The sequence below is a fragment of the Balaenoptera borealis genome, assembly GCF_965194805.1.
Source record: "Balaenoptera borealis genome assembly, chromosome: 5".
Lineage (NCBI taxonomy): Eukaryota > Metazoa > Chordata > Mammalia > Artiodactyla > Balaenopteridae > Balaenoptera > Balaenoptera borealis.
This window is the reverse complement of record NC_138862.1, coordinates 137,090,157-137,110,729: the sequence shown is the minus strand read 5'-3', so window position 1 is coordinate 137,110,729 and position 20,573 is coordinate 137,090,157. Positions and strand designations below refer to the sequence as shown.

The following is a 20,573-nucleotide window of genomic DNA, read 5'->3' as shown; positions in this document are numbered from 1 at the left end:
ATGTGACAGAGTCTTGATGGTATCTCTTGAAGGCTGTCAGCGAAGCCACTGCAGTGTCAATGCAGAAGTGAAGTCACGGTTACAAAAGCGCCTTTAGTGAGAATTGACAGTGTGGGAAGGCTTACCTGCTCTCTGGCAATTGTTTCCATATTCAATTTGCAAGGCAAAGAATGAGCACCTCTCCACCCACCCCCCTACCTTGGATCAGGCTGTGCTCTATTTATTCTTCAGCTTCCTCAGGGTTGGCCTCAGATCCCCAGGTAGAGTCCCTGAATGCTGGTGCTGGGAGGACTTTGGAAATTTCCTAGCTTAGCTACCGTAGAGCTGAACATCCAAAAGATAGAATTATTCAAAACAAATACTTACATTAACCATGCATTTAAAAAAAAAAAAAGACATGCATTGCTATCAAAAGGCTAAAAATGATCTGAATCAAAGGAAAAATCTGGGGATGGGGTGAGTCAGGCGAGGATGCTGACACACTGCCCCTCGCACAGTGTGATGCACAATAAATACCGCAGCTTCGATGGGACCATCTGTAGGTGTGTTCTGCACAGTCCTGGAGGCCCCCAGTGAGGCTGACCCCTCCCCACCCGGAGTAGTAGTAACCTACTCATTAGCACACGCTTTACTGGCTCTCCTCCCTGCCTGACTCACTTCCCCACTCCCTCACGGTGCTTCCTGAGAGGACCCCCTGGAACCTGCACCCAGTTCTTTGTCTCAAGGACTGCTTTCAACAATGCGAAAGTCCATATATCCAGAGGCTGATTTTGCCCCTGGGGGGACATCTGGCAAAATCTGGACACATTTCTGGTTCTCACAACTGGGGGGAGGGGTGCTATTGGCATGGGATGGGTAGGAAGCAGGGATGTTACTAAATATCTACAATGCATAGGAAAGTCCCCCACAATCAGGATTATCCAGCCCAAAATGTCAGTAGTGTCAAGGCTGGGAGACTCTGCCCTAGAGAACCAGCTCCATGGGTCTCATACCATCAGCTCAACTTATTACCCTAAAAATTGTGTAAACGTCCACTCTTGGAGGATGAGCTCATAGAAGGGAACTGTCCAGGCCATCTCAGCTCCTCCTCTGCGTGTAATAATGGAAGTTATTTTCTGGGGGATGATGAGGATGTGTCTTCGGCAGTTACAAACGCGAAAGGGCTCAGAGCTGGCATTTAGTTAGGGCAGCGTGGAATGATTGGCAGCTTCAGGGATACTATTGAGGTCCTATAGGCAAGGCGCCAATTGTGATGATTCTTGGGCAGGTCACTTCTCTTTTAATTACCAAAGTGCAATTGAACACATACATATTATACATGCTAAAATCGTTTGGGGGTTAATTGTGCTATTTTGAACTCAATTTATCTAAACTCCTAAAATAGTGTTAGATACACCTAAATAGGTTCCAGACATTCTAGGTGAATGTGATCTTCTAGTGCAGCTCATTGTACAGATGAAGAAACTAAGGTCCCGATCAAGGAAGCTGTTCTTCATCACACAGCTTGCTGGGCTGGGTGCCAAATCAGGACTACAACACGGATAACTGAACTCCCAGCCCATTACTCCTTCACCCAGGGCCAGAGAGGAGCATCTGGAGAGCCTAGCGTTTTATTGCTGGGTGGATTATATAAGCCCAGCAGATGGCTAACACGGAAGCCAGCAGTTTCTCAAAATCCCCCAATCACAGTAAGTAAGCATCAGTCTCATTATGGTGAACTGTGCCCACCTTCTAGTGAACCTTCAAAAGGGAAACCGTGACAATACAACACACACACACACACACACACACACACACACACACAAACACACAACCTATACACACCCTATATGCCTTAGCCTAGAAAGCAATATAGGAAATTCAGCCTTAAAAAACTTCTAAATTCCAGGTGAAGATCAAGAGAGAAAAGTGAAATCAAGTTGATGTGAAGAATCCTGAGGAATTTTGTCTTTGATTTCTTAAGAAGATGTAGTCAGTAGCTAGAGAAAACAGCCAATAACCAACAAGAGCTCTTTCAAGAACCTCACAAATTCACATCTGGGGAAGATTGCACTTATCATCTCATCCAGTGGACTTACTTTACAAAATAAGTAAACCGAGGCACGGAGAAGGCAAGGAACATGTCCAGCTTCACTCAGCAGGGGCTAGAACATTCCCTCCATTATTGTGAAACACTCCTCTGAAGGCAATTTTCTAATATGGTTCTTATTAAAAAAATGATAGTCATCAAATACGGACATAGTTCTAAGCTAGATTGTTTCTGCACAATCCAAGAGGCAAAAAAACAAGAGTTTGAGGGAAACCTGTTGCCTTCCAGGAATTTCTGAATTATTTTCTTCTAGGTTCATCTATAATTTGAATCTTCTTTATGGTTCCATGAAGAGATAAGTTCCTACCAAGTTCTGGATTACAAACTTTGGAGGGTACTTAGCATTTACTGGAAATGAAACAAATGTGTGGTGTGTAATCACATAGGCATTGGTCATACAGGAGATTACAACTTAATTTTTGCAGCTCTATCACTTTAATTAGAAAATCAACTCCAAGCAACTTTTTCTTCAGATCATTGATATTTTTTTAATTTTGGAAAAATGACTAGTAAATTCATATGCTGGGATTTTGTTTAATTTTCTGTTCTAACTAGACTACACAGTTCTTGAGTGTTAGAAAAGATCATATTTGTCTTCCTGGAAATTAGCACAAAGCCTGGCACTTAGTAATTACTCAACATGCTTGTGTTGAATGAACGAACGCCAGTCATTGCTTTAGAAGGCATTCTGCCTTGACAGGAATTATTAGTCAATGCAAGTCTGTTTATTTTTCACAAGTCTGTTTGAATTTTCCCATCCTCATACTTCTTATAACCCAAGTCAATCTCAGAATATCCATCTTTTATACAATAATAATTCAAGGAAGGAATTATTGAAACAGAAGGAATGCAGGTCATCATTTCAAAAATCATTCCTCCCTTCTTGCAGAAAGTAATCTTTAACTAGGAAATAAACACAGAAAGCAAGAGTTAAAAAGCTTGAGTGTTACTTCCCCATCTCTGTTTATCCTTTATTACTTTGTGTTGGTTCATTCTAAGTGCTGGTGGCAGTGTGGCGTTGTGGTCTTGAGCAAGGACTTTGGAATCAGGCAGACACAAAGTCAAGTCTCAGACCTGCCACCTACCAACCACGTGACCTTGGGCAAGTTACGTCACCTCTCTGTGCCTTGTTTTCCCCAGCGATACAGTAGTACCTATAGCATACCGGTGTTAGGAAGATTAAATGAGTTATATACATAAGGTGTCTGATAAATAAACTCTCCATCTACTTGTTACCTAACTCCTCAACCATCAGAGTGCATTCAAGACCTTGATTTATATCTATTTCAGTTGTCTATTGCAGCATAAAAAACTACTCCAAAACTTAGTGGCTCAAAAGAATAAAAATGCATTATTTTTTACGATTCTGGGGATTGACTGGGTGGTTTCTGCTGGGCTCACTCATGGAAAGTCAGCTGGGGACTAGGCCCAGCAGGAATAGTGAGGCTGTTGGCCTCCCTCCCCACGTGGCCTTTCATCTGGGCTTCTCTGTGACACAGTAGCCACAGGGCAGCACTCCAGATGTCCAAAGGCCGAAGCTGCAAGGCCTCCTGAGGTCTAGGCTCTGCAGTTTGCATGACATTCCTTCCACTACATTCCATTAGTCAAAGCAAGTCACAGGGCCAATCCAGTTTCTTTTTATCCTTTAAAAAAAAAAAAATAGAAGTATAGTTGATTAACAATGTTTCAGGTGTACAGCAAAGTGATTTAGTTATACATATACATATTCTTATATATACATGTATGATATGAATACATATATATACATACATATAGACACATACATATATAAACACATACATACTTATATACATACATATATATATTCTTTTTCAGATTCTTTTCCATTATAGGATTATTACAAGATACTGAGTATAGTTCCCTGTGCTATACAGTAGGACCTTGTCATTTGTTTATTTCAAATATAGTAGTGTGTATCAGCTAATCTCAAACTCCTAATTTATCCCTCCCCAACCTTTCCCTTTTGGTAACCATAAATTTGTTTTCTATGACTGTGAGTCTATTTGTTTTGTATATAAGTTCATTTGTATCACTTTTTTAGATTCCACATATAAGTGGATATCATATGATATTTGTCTTTCTCTGTCTGGCTTACTTCACTTAGTATGATAATCTCTAGGTCCATCCATGTTGCTGCAAATGGCATTACTTCATGCTTTTTTTATGGCTGAGTAATATTCCATCTTTATCCATTCATCTGTCGATGGACATTAAGGTTGCTTCCATGTCTTGGCTATTGTCGACAGTGCTGCTAGGAACATAGGGGTGCATGTGACTTTTTGCATTATGGTTTTCTCCAGATATATGCCCAGGAGTGGGGTTGCAGGGTCATATGGTAGCTCTACTTTTGGTTTTTTTATGGAACCTCCATACTGTTCTCCATAACGGCTGCACCAATTTACATTCGCACCAACAGTGCAGGAGGGTTCCAGGGCCAGCCGGGTTTTAAGAGGGTATATAGACTCCGCCTCTGGATGGGGGAGCAGCAAAGTCACATTGCAAAGAGCCATGCAGCAGGAACAGGATGACTTTGTGCTGGTGACACAATCTGCCACGTCATCCCTTCAGCTGGCCTCAGGTACCTCTTCTTGGACTGTACCTTCCCAATCCTCCACGCTCACTTCACAAATCTCCCAATCGCTGCATGAGGTAAAATAACCTTGTCATGCAGTCAGCTCCTGCTGGAGAATCATGCAGCAAGGCAGTGAACAAAGAGCTTGTATTCCAGAGTATGATGGAATCTGGGGACACTCAAATCTAGGGACAAATTCAGAAAGAGCCAAGAGCCCATGTGCCGTGATCGGGGCCATCTAGTTTCCCTGAAATAATCCAGACTTGGGATTTCAGAGTTGTTTCACTTATGGAGTCACACAGTGCTCTTGGTATGAAAAGTAACCAGCAAAACTGCAGGCATTAAAAAATAATCTATACATTTGCAGATTGAACCTGGCATGAAAGTTTTTAGAAATAAAACAGGGAGAGATGAGGTGGTGACAAATAAGGCAGAAATTGCTTTCTCAGCCTCCTCTGAGCTGGGCCAGGCATGGGACCCAGGCTTCCCTCACCAGAGGCCCCCGTGGAGACTTCACGGTGTAGGCTGGTGATGCTGAGGAGGTAGAAGCACCCAGAGGTCTTGCTGGTGAAGATATCCTGCTGCCAGAGCCTGCAGGGGTGGAAATTCTAGAAACAAGTGGGGTAGCATGCGGTATCTGTGCCTGCTGTGATTTCCACTGCAGCAATCCTGAGGGGGGGGGTCTGGGGGTCGTGCAGACTGCGTGGCCACTGCATTAGACTCTCTAGTCCTCCTAGCCATTCGGTGAGCTGCCTGTATCTCCTTGAATACATTCCGTGCCTGCTTAATGGGCTGAAAAGCGTTCTGTACTCTGTGAAGAAAACCCTTCCTGGTACGTCTGTCTAACTAGGGAGTTTGGTCAGGAGAGTGGCCTGCTCAGGGCATTTTATTGGACTTTATCCGAGTACACGTGAAACCAGGTCAGGTCAGCCCTGGCAGGTGGCAGACGCGGGAACGTGCCACTCAGATCGCCCCACAGAGAGAACCTCGCGGGGTGAACGTGACACTTGTCCTCACCGAGGCTGTGCTCCCCCGGGGCTGCTTTCAGGCAGAGACTGAGTGTCGAAGGGGTGCCAGAACCGGGACGTTCCGGTGCCGGGCTTTTCCGTAGGCCTGGCTGAGATGTTCTCAGATCTGTCCTTTCCATGTCTTCTTTAAGAAGTCCTTTCTTTCCCTGAAGGTCAGAAACATACATCAACCTATATTTCTTGCTAATAACTTTAAAGTTTTGCTCTTATAATTATAGACTGCAATTCATCTGGAGGTATTGTGGGCTCTGGTATGCGTGGAGGCCAGTTTCGTCTTTATACATGTGGACAAGCACGTTTTTAGCTCCACTTACTAGACCTTTTCCCACCGCCAGGCTGATCCTATCTCACACATCAAAGTTCCACAGGTACACGGGTCTGTTCCAGAGCTCTGTACTGTAGCCTATGGGTCAGTTTATCTACTGTGGTGCCAGCGCCACATTGTCTTAATTACAATAGCTTCATAATAAGTCTGGTTATCTGTAAGATAAGCCTCCCCTTCTTATTCTCCTTCTTCAGAAATGCCTTCACTATTTTGGCCTCTTACTCTTCCAGATAACTTTTAGAATCAGCCTGCTAATTCTATGAAAAACCCTAATGAAGTTTGTTGGCTTGGAATTGCTTTGGATCTATAGACCAATGTGGGGAAACGTGACTTTTTTTCTTTCACTTTCTTGGGAGGGTGGAGGGGTGGTCCTGGGATTAAATGCCCGGCTGCCAGGTGGGCAGGCAGGGGAATTCCAGATGTGGGGAATCCACGACTCCTTGTACAAACCCTCAAATAATTTCTGTTTTTAGCCTCCTTTCTCACTCCCAGGTCATCTGATTCTGAGTCCGGAGACCCAGAATCAGTTCCAGGGATCACTTCTCTTCTTTGCTGTAGAGGCAATTTTAATTTTCTCACTTATATTTTTAGAGTTTTTCGACAATGAACATGCATTATTACTGCAATAAAACAAACAAAATAATTACCGCATTCTTGTGGTGATGACTCCCAAGTCCAGCAGTCAACTTTCTCAGTTACTTCCACAGAATTAATACCCACACGGCCAACACGCTCTCCCAGGTCGATGGCGCATACTGATAATCAATCACGCCCACGGCCTGATGTACCCTGTCATCAGAATCCTTCTTAACACAGCCCCACAGACAGCCACTGCTAATTTATCAAAGTGGCGAGAGAAGACCTGTTTGCCATCCTAGGCCGTGATGAAGATTCACTCTTCCTTCTAGATCTATAACCTATGAATAATTCTGAAGGGGACAGTCCAGGGAGGTGGAAAGAGCCCCGCACATGGAGCCCGATGCCCCAGTGCAGGTCTGCCTTTGCCACCCTCTAACAGAGGATTTTTTTTTTTTTCCCTTGAGACAGCCACGTTCCTCATCCTCAAGGTTCCTCTTCTGTGAAATGGAGATGTTGACCCAAGTGCTAGCTGAGGTCCCAATCTGCTGTAACATGCTGGGATTCTCAGTGCCATGTCTTCCCCAGGCACTTGACACAGGGAGAGACAACGATAATGGCAACACCACCATATATCAAGGGCCTCCTGTGTATCAAGCATTGTGCCCAGCACTTCAACTGTGTTATCATCTCATTTACGACTCACAGTGTCTCGTGATGGTATTGTTCTCCACGTCACAGAGGATTAGAGAGGGAAAGTAACTTGTCTGAGCTCATCCAGCAAGTCAATGGATTCCGATTTGAACCCAAACCTGACCATTTGCTGCTATGCTCTGCCCGTATCCCCCATAGCACATGTTGTTCTGATGTATCTATTGCAACAGTAGGTCACTCTCCACTTGAGGGCCTTCTCTTGCCCCAGTGGCAGAAGTTCCAGATGTATGGAGAAGTCAATACCCCTGGAAGCAGCTCTCGCATAGAGTAACAGATCAGAGTTGGAAGATACACAACCCAACTCCCTCGCCTCTTGGTTGGGATACTCTGAGGCATGTCTTTTCCCTTCCCTGCCTCGCTTTCTCTCTCCTCTCTCTTCACTTCATGGGATTATCTCCCAAGAAAACTCCTTGCACTCGGATTCTTGTCTCGGGGTCTGTTTCCTAGAACTTAAACCAAGATAACCTTGCACCATGCTATATTGCCATGAAAAACTGAACGGGAATGTTGTAGAAAAATACATTAAAAAATTGTTTCTTAGGTGTTACTGAGTTCCCTTTGAGTTCAAACTCTATAAACCAGTTATTTTAAGGTCTGCACCCCTTGAGTGAGAGAGGTGAGTTAAGGGCACTTGGGGTTTGTAGAGCCTTTAGGTCCATGTGGCTTCGTAGACTAAACCTCTGGGTACCTGTTTTGTCTTCAGCCACTTTTGTGTCCTCAGACAAGTGTGGAAACTCCAGAGGCCTACTTCTTCCTCAGTAAAGAGAAAGCTCTGTGACTCTGACTGAGATTTTAGATCTTGGACTCAAGGTAATCCAGCATAGATTGACAGACCCACAGTTAAGGCTGGAAGGCCTCACTTCACGCAGCTGCCAACTTTGCATAAAGGAAATAAAGTCCCTGGGCACTGGCAGGCAGGAAAAGGCACAATAGTAAACAAGGAAACAAGATGGGTAGAGATAAAGGGCTGTGCAGTCAGTCCCAGGTGAAAATGTTAATTACAGTGCAGCCTCTTGGATCAAGATGGAACGAAAAATCCCACAAACTACAATGAGCCAAGAGCTAAATATGCAGCCATTATGATGGGGTTTTTTTTCAAAGGGCAATGATACTCAGTTATAGCTCTGAGATGTTTCTTTTCATCCACGTAATACTTTTACACATTTAATGACTTCTTTTTAGCCTCAACCTTTAGTGGCAGTGGCACTACTGAATGCCACGCCTTCCAGCCTTGCCTTGATGGTGGTGGTTGTGGGATCGGCTGAAGTAATTCTTGCTATTTTATTAGAGGAATTTGTGAAGAGGACAAGGTCCCCAGTGGACTTGAAAATAAAGCAAAGAAAGCATCCCATGTGACTAAAGTTCTCTGCGACGCCCTGCCTGCCGTCAAGCTTGGGCTGTGATGTTAATTTTTCCATCTGCTTTGGCTGCAGGTAATTTGGAGATACCAACGTCATCAGACCATCTGTTCAGTAAAACCGCAGCAATGCTTTTCCTCCTGCGTCATTTATGCCTCGACAGTGACTTTGGGCTATTTTCAATATATGCTGGGCAGAGACGAAATTGTGTTCCGAGTGGTCCCTTAGCATCGCATCAAAGGGTAAGGACTGAATACTAATTCCCTTTGCAATTATTTGTATAAGATGCAGGTATAAACAGAGTTACTAAAACTCATGGTTAATCCCAAGACAAGGGAATGCAGGTAGTTGGCATGTGAGTGGTCACACAACATGATTTGCTTTCTTCCTGATGGTTTCCTGACAGACTCAGTTCGTACAGTCTGATCGTTCTGGCGTTGTTGATTATTGAAAAGCTGTTCTCAGAATGACATTGTTCAATGCCAGGCATGTCTTTCCACTCTCCACTGTGACTGAATCTTCTGAATAATCTGATCCAAGTGACATTTATTGAGTACCTACTATATGCCAGTCAGTGTGTTGGAAGTGAGTGTACAAACAGCATAACACAAAGGCCACGCCCTTCAGGGGCTCACGGTCTGGAAGCAGAGATAGGCACATAAACACAAAATTAATCTCTCTGTGACTCAGTTTTCTTGTTATTAAGTGGGAGTAATTATAGTACCTGCCTCTTGAGTTGTTCTGAGGGTTGAAATGTAAAGCAGAAACATAAAATGTGCTTCATAGATGCTAGAAAACAAACAAATATGCAGCCATTAAGGCTACTGTGAAGGGCTTCATCAAGTGCCACGTGGGCACTGGCAAGGGAGGGGTTAATGGGAGAGGTCAGGTGGAAGATGCAGTGTGGGTCAGTCCACCTTGAGTCCACCTGATGCCATGGTGGATGTTTTCTATGCATGCGGACAATTTCTCTCCTCAAGCCCTGAGCCCTTCTGCTTCTATGCATGAGCAAGAGCTTTCTGTGGCATCAGTGTGGGTCTCACTGAACCTGTGCTTGGGGTAGCTGGGAAGCTCTGGGCTTGACTGCCCCCAGGGGCAACCCTCAGCCAAGGAGGGATGGAGTCGGCAGATAAATATCCAGCCTCCCTAATCCATGGCGGTCCAGTTCCAAGGCACACAGACAGTCCCTCAGAGGCCCCAGCAGGACTGAGCCCAGGTACTCCCAGCAGGGACCCTCCACTGGTTTGTTTACCCACCTTCAATGGTTTTGCACCCACCCTTCCCTATCTCACATCTCCACTCCTTTACTTGTGCAAACAAACTATCTGCACCCAAGTCTTGTCACAAGTTTTGCTTTTGAGGACACTCAAACTTCAAGGAATTGGAGATGGGGAAGGAAGCTATGGAAAAGAAGTGACGTTTGAGGGAGGCCTTGAAAGACAGTTAGGAGTCCCGCAGGTGGGGAGATGGAAAGGCCTGAACCAGGAACACAAAGAGGCAGAGGCATGGAGGCCTGTGGACATGTGGAGTCTGGACCTGCCAGAGTTGCTGGATCCCCAGGTTCACAGAGGGCAGGGAGAGCCAGCAGCACCGAGAGGCTGTCCAGGGGCAGCTGAAGTAGAGCCCTGCCTGCAGAGTGGGTCAAAGAATAAAAAGCATTCCTTCTTTGCACAATAAGATCTATTTAAGAAACAACAGGCACACGAAAAGATGTTCAGCGTCGCTAATTATTAGAGAAGTGCAAATCAAAACTACAATAAGGAACCACCTCACACCGGTCAGAAGGACCATCATTTAAAAGTCTACAAATAACTAATGCCGGAGAAGGTGTGGAGAAAAGGGAACCTTCCTACACCAGTAGAGGGAATGTAAATTGGTGCAGCCACTATGGAAAACAGTATGGAGGTTCCTCAAAAAACTATAATTAGAGTTGCCATATGATCCAAAAATCCCGCTCCTGGGCATATACCCAGACAAAACTATAATTCGAGAAGATACATGCACCCCTATGTTCACAGCAGCACTATTTACAATAGCCAAGACATGGAAACAACCTGGATGTCCGTTGACAGATGAATGGATAAAGAAGATGTGGTACATATATACAATGGAATATTACTCAGCCATAAAAAAGAATGAAATAATGCCATTTGCAGCAACATGGATGGACCTAGGGATTATCATACTAAGTGAAGCAAGTCAGAAAGAGAAAGACAGATACCATATGATATCACTTATATGTGGAATCTAAAACATGACACAAGTGAACATATCTACAAAACGAAAACAGACTCACAGACATAGAGAACAGACTTGTGGTTGCCAAGGTGGAGGAGGGGTGGGGAAGGGATGGACTGGGAGTTTGGGGTTAGCAGATCTATATATAGAATAGATACACAACAAGGTCCTACTGTAGAGCACAGGGAACTATATTCAGTACCCTGGTAAAAACGATAATGGAAAAGAATATGAAAAAGACTATATATATATATATAACTGAGTCACTTTGCTGTACAGCAGAAATTAACACAACATTGTAAATCAACTATACTTCAATAAAATTTTAAAAAAGAAAGAAAAGAAACACAATGTCTTATCAAGATCTATTCCTTTGAGTCCTGCTCCTGGGACAGGCCAATTCAGTCCTAATGATCCCAGGATTCCCCAGAAACGCATACGGGAAGACAGATGTAAAGGGAATTAGAAGTGGCTCACTGGCTAGCTAAAACATGGCAGATAAAAGAAGGTGACAGGCAGAGATAAGTAAAGATGGATTTTCACTGAGAGAAGAATAGTCTCTCAGTTATCCCTTCTCCAGAAGCATGGCAGAAATGTTAGTTACTTTTACTTGCTGACAAAATTTCATCTTTGTTACAGGGGTGATATGTCCAGCCACAAGTGATGAATCTTGATTGATTTAAGTCAACTGTGACAATCCTGTTTCCTTATTACTTATCTTATGCAGCCAAAAGTTGCCATGTGACTAGTTCTAACCAGTGACATGTAAGGAAAAGCTCACTGCAGGATTTGAGGAAGGCTTTGCTTTCCCGATAAAAAGAGACAGAATAGGTTGTCCCTGTTCTTTCCTCCTTTTTTGTGAGTTAAATGCAGACGTGATGCCTGGAACTGCAGCAGGCACATTGCAACCATGAGGCAACAAGCCAACACACTTAAGAATGACTGAGTGGATAGAAAAGAAAGTCAGAAGGATCTTGTCTGCATTAAGCATTATCCTGGGCTGCTGATATATGCAACATCTGCTACAGAGAAAAATAAACCTCTATTTGTTTAAGCAACTTATAGTTGAGTTTTCGGCTTCTTGTAGCCTAAAGCATTCCTAAATCCTAAAAATTTTCTCTGTCAAGTTAAATCCCCAAGTCCTTTAAAAAATACTCTTACATGTGATTTTGTGACAGTGACAACTAATTAGAAGTATCATTAGATCAATAAAATCTTGGTTAATTAGAATTTAACTCAGTTTTGAGAAGATCCACTGATCAAAGTTAAGTGGCACAAAGTATGGCAATTAGTTGATTCATTAATTAGGAAGAACTAAAGGTTGAAGGACAGGTATTAGAAGTCAGTAATCCAATATGAAAATAGTCAATTTTCAGGGACTATTTGAAGATAATACTGCATGTATACATATATAAGCATGTACATAGTTTTCCTAGATAACACAGAGTATTTTGCACCCTGCTCTTTATCAGTTAAGAATACATCTTGGATATTGCCCCACATCAGTTCAGAGAGAGTATCCTTGTACTTTTTCTTTTCACAGCTGCATGGTACTCCAACACGTGACTATCTCATGGTCTATTCAAACACTCTCCTATGGATGGGCGTAATGGGCTTTGCTGTGTCTCCCCAAAACTCATCTGTTGAAGCCCTAACCCCCAGTACCTTAGAATGTGACTGTATTTGGAGATAGGGACTTCAAAGAAGTAATTAAGCTTAAATGAAGTCATAAGTGTGGGGCCCTAATCCAATAGGACTGGTGTCTTAGAAGAAGAGGAAGAGAAACCAAAGAGGCAAGCACACAGAGAAAAGGCCATGTGAGGACACAGCCAGGATGTGAGCCTGGGAGCTGGCCACTGCTGAGAATCCCCTCAAAATACCAGCATCACAATGAGGTACCTCCTCATGCTGGTCAGAATGGCCATCATTAAGAAGCCTACAAATAACAAATGCTGGAGAGGGTGTGGAGAAAAGAGAACCCTCCTACACTGTTGGTGGGAATGTAAATTGGTGCAGCCACTGTGGAAAACCGTGTGGAGGTTCCTCAGAAAACTAAAAATAGAATTACCATATGATACAGCAATCCCACTCCTGGGCATATATCCAGACAAAACTATAATTCAAAAAGATACATGCACCCTTATGCTCATAGCAGCACTATTCACAATAGCCAAGACATGGAAACAACCTAAATGTCCATCGACAGATGAATGGATAAAGAAGATGTGGTACATATATACGATGGAATACTACTCAGCCATAGAAAAGAACAAAATAATGCCATTTGCAGCAACATGGATGCATCTAGAGATTATCATACTAAATGAAGTCAGAAAGAGAAAGACAAATACCATACGATATCACTTATATGTGGAATCTAAAATATGACACAAATGAACCTATCTATGAAAAAGAAACAGAATCACGGACATAGAGAATAGACTGGTGGTTGCCAAGGGGGAGGGTGGGTGGAGGAGGGAAGGACTGGGAGTTTGGGGTTAGCAGATGCAAACTGGTATATACAGAATGGATAAACAACAAGGTCCTACTGTAGAGCACAGGGAGCTATATTCAATATCCTGTGATAAACCACAGTGGAAAAGAATATGAAAAAGAAGGTGTGTATATATATATATATATATATATATATATATATATATATATATATATATATATATATATATATATATATAACTGAGTCATTTTGCTGTACAGCAGTAATTAATACAATATTGTAAATCAACCACACTATAATTTTTTTTAAAATGGAAAAAAAAAAAACCACGCCAGCATCAAGAGGACTTTGCTTTGGGACTCCAGCCCTCCACCTGGTGAGCCCTCGCTCTCTCCCCAGGCAGCTCTTGTGACAGGTGTAGCTGATCGTGCTCCCAGGTTTGGCCCAGGGATGAACCCATGGCTGCTGGCTCTCCTGCAGCTCCATGGGCAGGTGAGGGGAGCACGGATGCCTGAGAGTGGTAAAGGGGGGGAATTGGCACAGCTCTGCCACAGGCTGTCTTCCTCCACCGTTTACTATCCCACCTCCCAGACTAACTCTCTCTACCTGGTGACTCCAGGCTTCCAGCATCCCTGGGGCTCCTGGGGGAGAAGGGCTCCAGGCTGAGATGTGGTCTTCAGCCCAGCAGTGGTGGGTTCCTCCGTATGCTCACCTGTCAATGTGCTCCCCATTCGCCATCTGCCGTCCAGACAGTCATTAGTAACTGTCATGTGATGATTAACCTGCTCCCAGTCTCCACACTTTCGGGGATTTATTTCCGCTGGAACTTCTGTGTCATCATTCCAGTGGGATTTGGAGAGAGAATGGGGAGACAATTGCATGTGGTTCCCTCACCTTGACCTAGAAACCTGCATTATTATAGCATAATGTAGTGCCAAGGGCACTTGACCAGAAGGTTAGAGACGAGAGTCCTTGTCCTAATCTGATCATCATCTCTGTCCCCATGTACTTACTCTCCTTTTCCTCATTAGCCCCTTACAGCTCCAACATCCGAGACTCTTTAGGGAACACATTCCCATAGAGCTGACCCCTACCAGCTGACTCTATGAGCCTTATACCCTTTCTTCCTGTCACCCCAATGCATCACAAATGAATATTTGTGTCACTTGCCTTTTTCCCGCTGTCCAAGAACCTTGAAAGATTTTGACCAGAAACAAAATCAGAAGCAAATTACTCAGTGAGAAGTGAAAGCTTAGGAGTCTCCAAATGAGGCAGAATCCTTTCGCTCCTTTCTTATTTTACAATTCCCTGCTAACAGTAGGCTCTGTTCTGTCTTATGACCTATCCTCTCCAGGAATGAGGAGACACTGAAAGGGCCTAAGTGAAAAGATTAGGCAAGGGAAGTAGCAGAAGTAAAGCTAACTACTGCTTCCAGAGTGGTGAGAATGTATTCATTCATCCAAAGAGAAGCTGTTGGGACCCAAGGACACTTAAAACACAATGCCTGCCCTCCAGGAATCTATAGCTTCATCAATCAGATTTTCCATCATGGAGCCAAATTGGAAAGGAGCAGTCAAGTGTTTGCTGCTCTAGATAAATGTGAGGCCGCGTGAGAATTCACTTGGTGGAGTCTGCAGCCTAGAGGGGTGGAGTCTGCAGCCTACAGGGGTGCATTCTGTTATTGCCAACAACATGCCAAAGACTGAAATGAAAGACGTAAATCTCATCAAGAAGGAGTCTTTGGAGCATACGGCACGGAGATGGACCAGCTCAGAGGGAAGGAAGTGTGTCGACACGGCATTGCCAAGGTGATGCTAGGAGAACGGATGCAGGGATTCAGAGGCAGCATCTCAGCTCACCTTGCACTGTTTGCCCATCCAGAAGAGGCCTGCTGACACTAGGCAAGGGTGGCATAGATCTTGTGTGGAACACTTATTTGGTGATGGGCTACTGTTTATAGTGGTGAGTAAAAAGATTAGGATGGTTTATTTAGGTCAGTTTCGACATTCACCTCAGATACCTCTGGCCTCATAACAAACTACCCCAAATGCAGCAGCTTGACGACACAACCATTTCATTATTATCCCGTACAATTTTGTGGGCCAGGAACTTGAACGTGACTCAGCTGGGCAATTCTGCTGTTCAATATGGCCTCAACTAAGATCACCTAGTGATTTCAGCGATGGCGTTCAGTTGGCGCATGAGCTGGTCTGGAGGATCCAAGACAGCTTCACTTACACGTCTGGTGCCACGGTGACGGAAAGAAGGCTGTGTCCAGCTGTTGTCGAGAGTGCCCACATGTGACCTCTTCAGCACGGCGGTCTCAGAGTAATGAGACTTCTTACATGGCGGCTCAGCGCCCCAAGAGAAAGTGTTCTAAGAGATGGCAAGTGGAAGCTTCCAGTGTCTGAGCTGGGAAACTGCTACAGCATCACTTCCGCCGTATTCTATACAGTCACAGAGCTGCCCAGGTTCAAGGGTAGGGAATACAGACCCCACTTTTCAATAGGAAAGGGGTCAAAGAATCTGTGGCCATCTTTACTCCACTGCAGCATTAAAGAGGAGACTGGAGAGCAGAAGCCTGCAGTATACTAGTCATAGGGTGACCAACCATATGGTTTTCCCAGGACTGAGGGATTTCCCGGGACCATCCCAGGCAAATGCAGTCAGTTGATCAACCCACCTACTCAGCTCATTCCTGTCACCATAACCTTGACAGCCACAGCAGTTTCTTCCCATCTTTGTATGCTATTGTCTTCTTGCAGGAGATTTGTGTTCATGTGGGTTGTAGCTAAGGAGACAGCTCAGGAAACAGCTTTCTGAAGCTGAGGTCGGAAAACATACAGGCATTTGCAAGTAAGGAGAAAAAGATACACAGTGGTATTAAGTGGAGGTTAAGCAAAAAATGTCTTGTGCTATCTTTCCCACAAGTCACAGTCAGATCTCATTTTTCTCATTCTAGTGTCATTGTATTTAGTCACAACTTATTTTTTGTTTGCTCTTCCCTCGACCCCTCCTTAGGCAAGTGCCCAGGGCTGGATGAATATCTCAGCATAGCAGAAAGAGCAGAAAGCACAGGTTCAAGTTCCTCCTTTGTCACATCTCTTCTAATGTGACTTTGAGTACCTCCCTGGACATCTCCCAGTCCTGGTTCCCTCATCTCAAATGATTTTGCCTGATTTTCTGATGGCCAGTGTCCATAGCAAGTGAAAAATCACATGTTTATTCAACATTTTGTATCAATGACTTGGATGTGAGCCCTGAGGGTGTAACAGAAATTTTCAGGCCACGTGCAACTTTGGAGGGAGAGCTACTACACCAGATAATACTCAATATCCAAAAAGATTTAACAGGCTGGAATGATGAGATAAATTTAATGAGATGAAGTTGAACAGAGAAAATGTAAAAGTTTGAACTTTGGCCTATTAAATCCCAACTCAAGTACAGAATGAGGAACAGGGATTAGTAGCAACGCATATGAAATTATTTGGGAGTTTTAGTTGACTGTAGGCTGGGTATGAGTCAACACTACCATGTGACTGTGAGAAATAAAAGCTGATTAATGGAATCAAGATCTCAAGTGAGGGGGGGGCTCATCCTTTTCTAAACTGAAATGGAGGAACCACATCTGGGGTATATATTCATTGATTTGGGATCCCAACACTTTAAAGGGGTTAAAAAAACAACTTAAGCTTGTTCAGAGAAGAATGTACAAGATTGAATGAGAACCCCAAAAGTGGAATGGTTAGCCTAAGGGGCCAAAAACCCCTGGAGTACTAAATAGATTTCCTTAATGCACTGGAATTAACAGACTGCCCCAAGTACAGAGAATTAAGGTCTAAGTGTAAGAGTTCCAAGGAAATCGGTTTTATTCATGAGAAAGGATTATTGACTACAGAACTGTGTCCATGATGGTGTCCATGTCACAGGGCTTCCCTGGGGGCAGAGCATAGAAGGACAGCCATCGCGCACTTAGGAGGATGTATTTTCCTAAGACGGTCATGCCAATACACATCCTATCCCATATGTTCTTACAACGTGATGTTGCCACTCCTCCATCCGGGGATGGGGGCCTATATTCTCTCCCCTTGAACGTAGGCACATCTTTGTAACTATGTTGACCAGTAGAGAAAATAATCCTATGTGACTTCTGAGGACAGGTCATCTGCCTAGCGCTCTCTGTCTCCCTCTCTCTCTCTCTCTCTAGGTACTCTCGCCCTGGGAACCCAGTCACCATGCTGTGGGAAAGCCAAGCAGCCACATGCAGATGTCCTAGCTATTTCCTAGCTATTTAAGTCTACTCAGCCAAGAGCCAGCATGAACCGCTACACATGTGAGTAAATGAAACTTGAGATGATAATCTCCCATCCTTTTAGACTTTTCAGCTGAGGCCCCAGACATTATGGAGCAGGGGTCAGCCAGTTCTGCTCTGTGCTGTCTGAACTCCTGACCCTGAAGATCCATGAGCAGATATTTATGTTACTATACTTTGGGATAATTTGTTATAGCAACCAAAGTGCCTGTAATAGAGGGGTCCTACCCAAGGCCTACTATCTGTGGTCCCCTATCCAGGAAGAGGGAGAGGGAGTCTGAATGATGGTTCGGACTGGAAGGATGGGGCTAGGGGGTATTAAGAGACAGGCAAGGGTGTTGGGAGAGTAGAGAACAAGGTATTGAACAGATGGGATCAAGGGCTTGGGGAACTAAATCTGAGAACTGGGGACTCTAGGCATGTAGTTAAGTAGGCATTTACTTTACAAAGGTTTGCTTTGTAGCAAAGAGTGGCTCCAGATCAGGGAAGTGGAGGAGCTATCTTAGCAGGCAGTGGGGGGCTTCAGCATATGCTATAGAGAGGATTTGGACATCAGATGGGTGGCTGGCTGGACTAGATGACGACCTTTAATGTTCCTTTCAATCCTGAAATTCTATGAAGTTCTTAGAAAAGTGTAAAACACTATGTAGAAGTATGTACTATTATTAATGCCTATGCTATGGGCCCAATAAGAAGAGGCTTAATACGAATTGGTGGGAAGCTGAAAGTCGAGGCAGGAAGCTAAACTATTCTCATAGGTTTAATAGAGGCACAACTGGAACCCCCTCGTGGGGCAAGATAAATTCCCATTACTCCATCCACCCTGTTCTAACCTTCAGTCACACATTAGATTCCAGGCCTCAAGGAATTAGCTCCTAGCAAAGATGAGGAAAAGTGTGGAAGAAGAAATAAATCCATGTGGAAGCAGGTGACACCACAGCCAAGCATTTACCCACAGGGAAGAGGTAAACCCCACTCTGGGAGCCATGCTTGTGAACAAATGATACATTGTTGAAGAATGGGGGTAAAGGCAACCAGCAGAAAGTACCTGCTCCTGCCCAAGTTCTCCAAATAGTTAATAATATCTCTACTGATGCATTTATTGCAATAGCTTTTAATTTTTTTTTTCAATTGGACTGACTTTTAACTTCTAAAGGGCAGGGATCAGATATCTTCATGTCTCCAGTGATTAGCATAATACCTCAAAGAGAGCAGGAGCTCAATAATTTTTTGATGAATGGGTAGATAGAGGGAATGGCTGGCTGGCTGGCTGGCTGGCTGAGATATTTGAAGGCTGGCAACCTTACCACCCAAGTGTGGGCTTGCTATTCTGTTACTGAGTAACTTTGGCCCAGAGCCTTTGGAGATGGTTAGGTGAGGAGTACAGAGAAATCTGGACTTTTGTCAGTGATCACATCTGCCTCTACTCCTCCTCCCTACAACTGCTCTATAAACCACCATGGAGCCCTAGGATGGGTCCTTTACCTTTTAAGCATATTGTTCATTTAATAAATATTTATTGGGTACCCCATCCCTGTGCTAGGCACTGGAGGTAAGGATATAAATAAGCTGTGACCCTGACCTCTCATAATTAAATAAGCAATCACATACTATTTCATATGTGCAATGATGGTGGAAGAACAGGGCACTGAGGGAACATAATAGCAGATATCGACCTCGATCTAGGGAAGATCAGGGAAGTTTTCCCATAGGAAATGACATGGGGAGTGGGAGCCAGGCACAATGAACAGGGTGAGTATTCCAGGCAGAAAGAAGAGTATATGTTCGAAAGTCCAGAAACGAGCTGAAGCTAAAAGAGTTTCAGAAACTGAGAGACATACCCTGGGACCAAAGCTTGAGCCATCAACAAGTGTGAAGACTCTACGAAGATCCCTTTTTATTAGAACTGAAAGAAAGGACTATTAGCTAAAAAGCCTTTTTGCTGTCCTGAAAGAACCAAATGACAAGCCTCTGGCCAGGTAGGACTGTGTTTTTCTCATCTTGGTGACCACAGAGGAGTAGCTTTCTTGCACAGAGAAGGAACTCCGCACCTATTGCACACCTAAAACTTCCCCTGACACATGAGCAAGGTCCAATTTTCTTCTAGAAGACGCTCTGCTCCAGGGTGGTCAGACTGAATGAAGGGAATTTCCTTGTGGTCCTGAGTATTGGTCCTGTGTAAGCCTTTGGCTCTCTCCTAATGACTGCATATCCATGTGGTTTTGTCTTCTTCTGAGTTTCCCAAGAGGCAGACCCTAAGACAAAAAGCTGGGTATCAGTAGCTCATTGGAGAGATGATCTCAGGAATCACTGGTAAGAGACAGGGGAAGTGAGACAGGCAAGGAATGAAGCCAATAAAGGATGTGTTGATGAGTTTACTGCTGTGGGAGCCGAGGGCTCCATCCTGTGTGAACCTCTGGGAAACGGTGTAGAAAACAACTCAGAGTTGGCTCATTCGAGAAGAGGGAGAGCAGGAGTATTGACCCACCACCTCCCATCTCTCACTGGTTGGGGGAAGCTCCTGAGAAGTTAACTGCCAGCATTTCTGGCCTGCCCCACATGCAGGCAAAGGAAGTGAGGGGTTATGGGCTGGCAATGATAACATCTGCTACTCGTTCCCTCCCACTCAGGCCCTAAGCTCTGCTCACATGCTCGGGGAGAGAGGAGATCAGGCCCCTGAGTTCCAGACCACCATCTGGTCTTGGGCTGAGGGGGGATTCCCTGATGACAGGGAGGTTGAGGTCAATCCTGTATCATCTTCAGTCTGCTTGATCTCCTGGGGCACTGAAGAAGTCACTCAATTCTTTGTTGTCTTTTTTTAAGCTTTATACTATCTTCTTCCTACCCATACTCAGATTGTACTTACACTTTAATTTTTCATCTTA

General features: G+C 44.1%; 1 long non-coding RNA gene across 3 annotated transcripts in view; it reads left to right on the top strand.

Moving 5' to 3' along the window:
* Window positions 1–1,789: 1,789 nt before the first annotated feature.
* LOC309629128 overlaps window positions 1,790–20,573 on the top strand; it is a 29,090-nt gene continuing 10,306 nt past the window's right edge. For 2 of the 3 annotated variants that reach the window (XR_014244866.1, XR_014244867.1), the window contains exon 1: window positions 1,790–17,709. This is a non-coding gene — a long non-coding RNA (uncharacterized lncRNA). The remainder of the gene's footprint in view (window positions 17,710–20,573) is intronic. The other variant, XR_014244865.1, reaches the window with a different exon arrangement.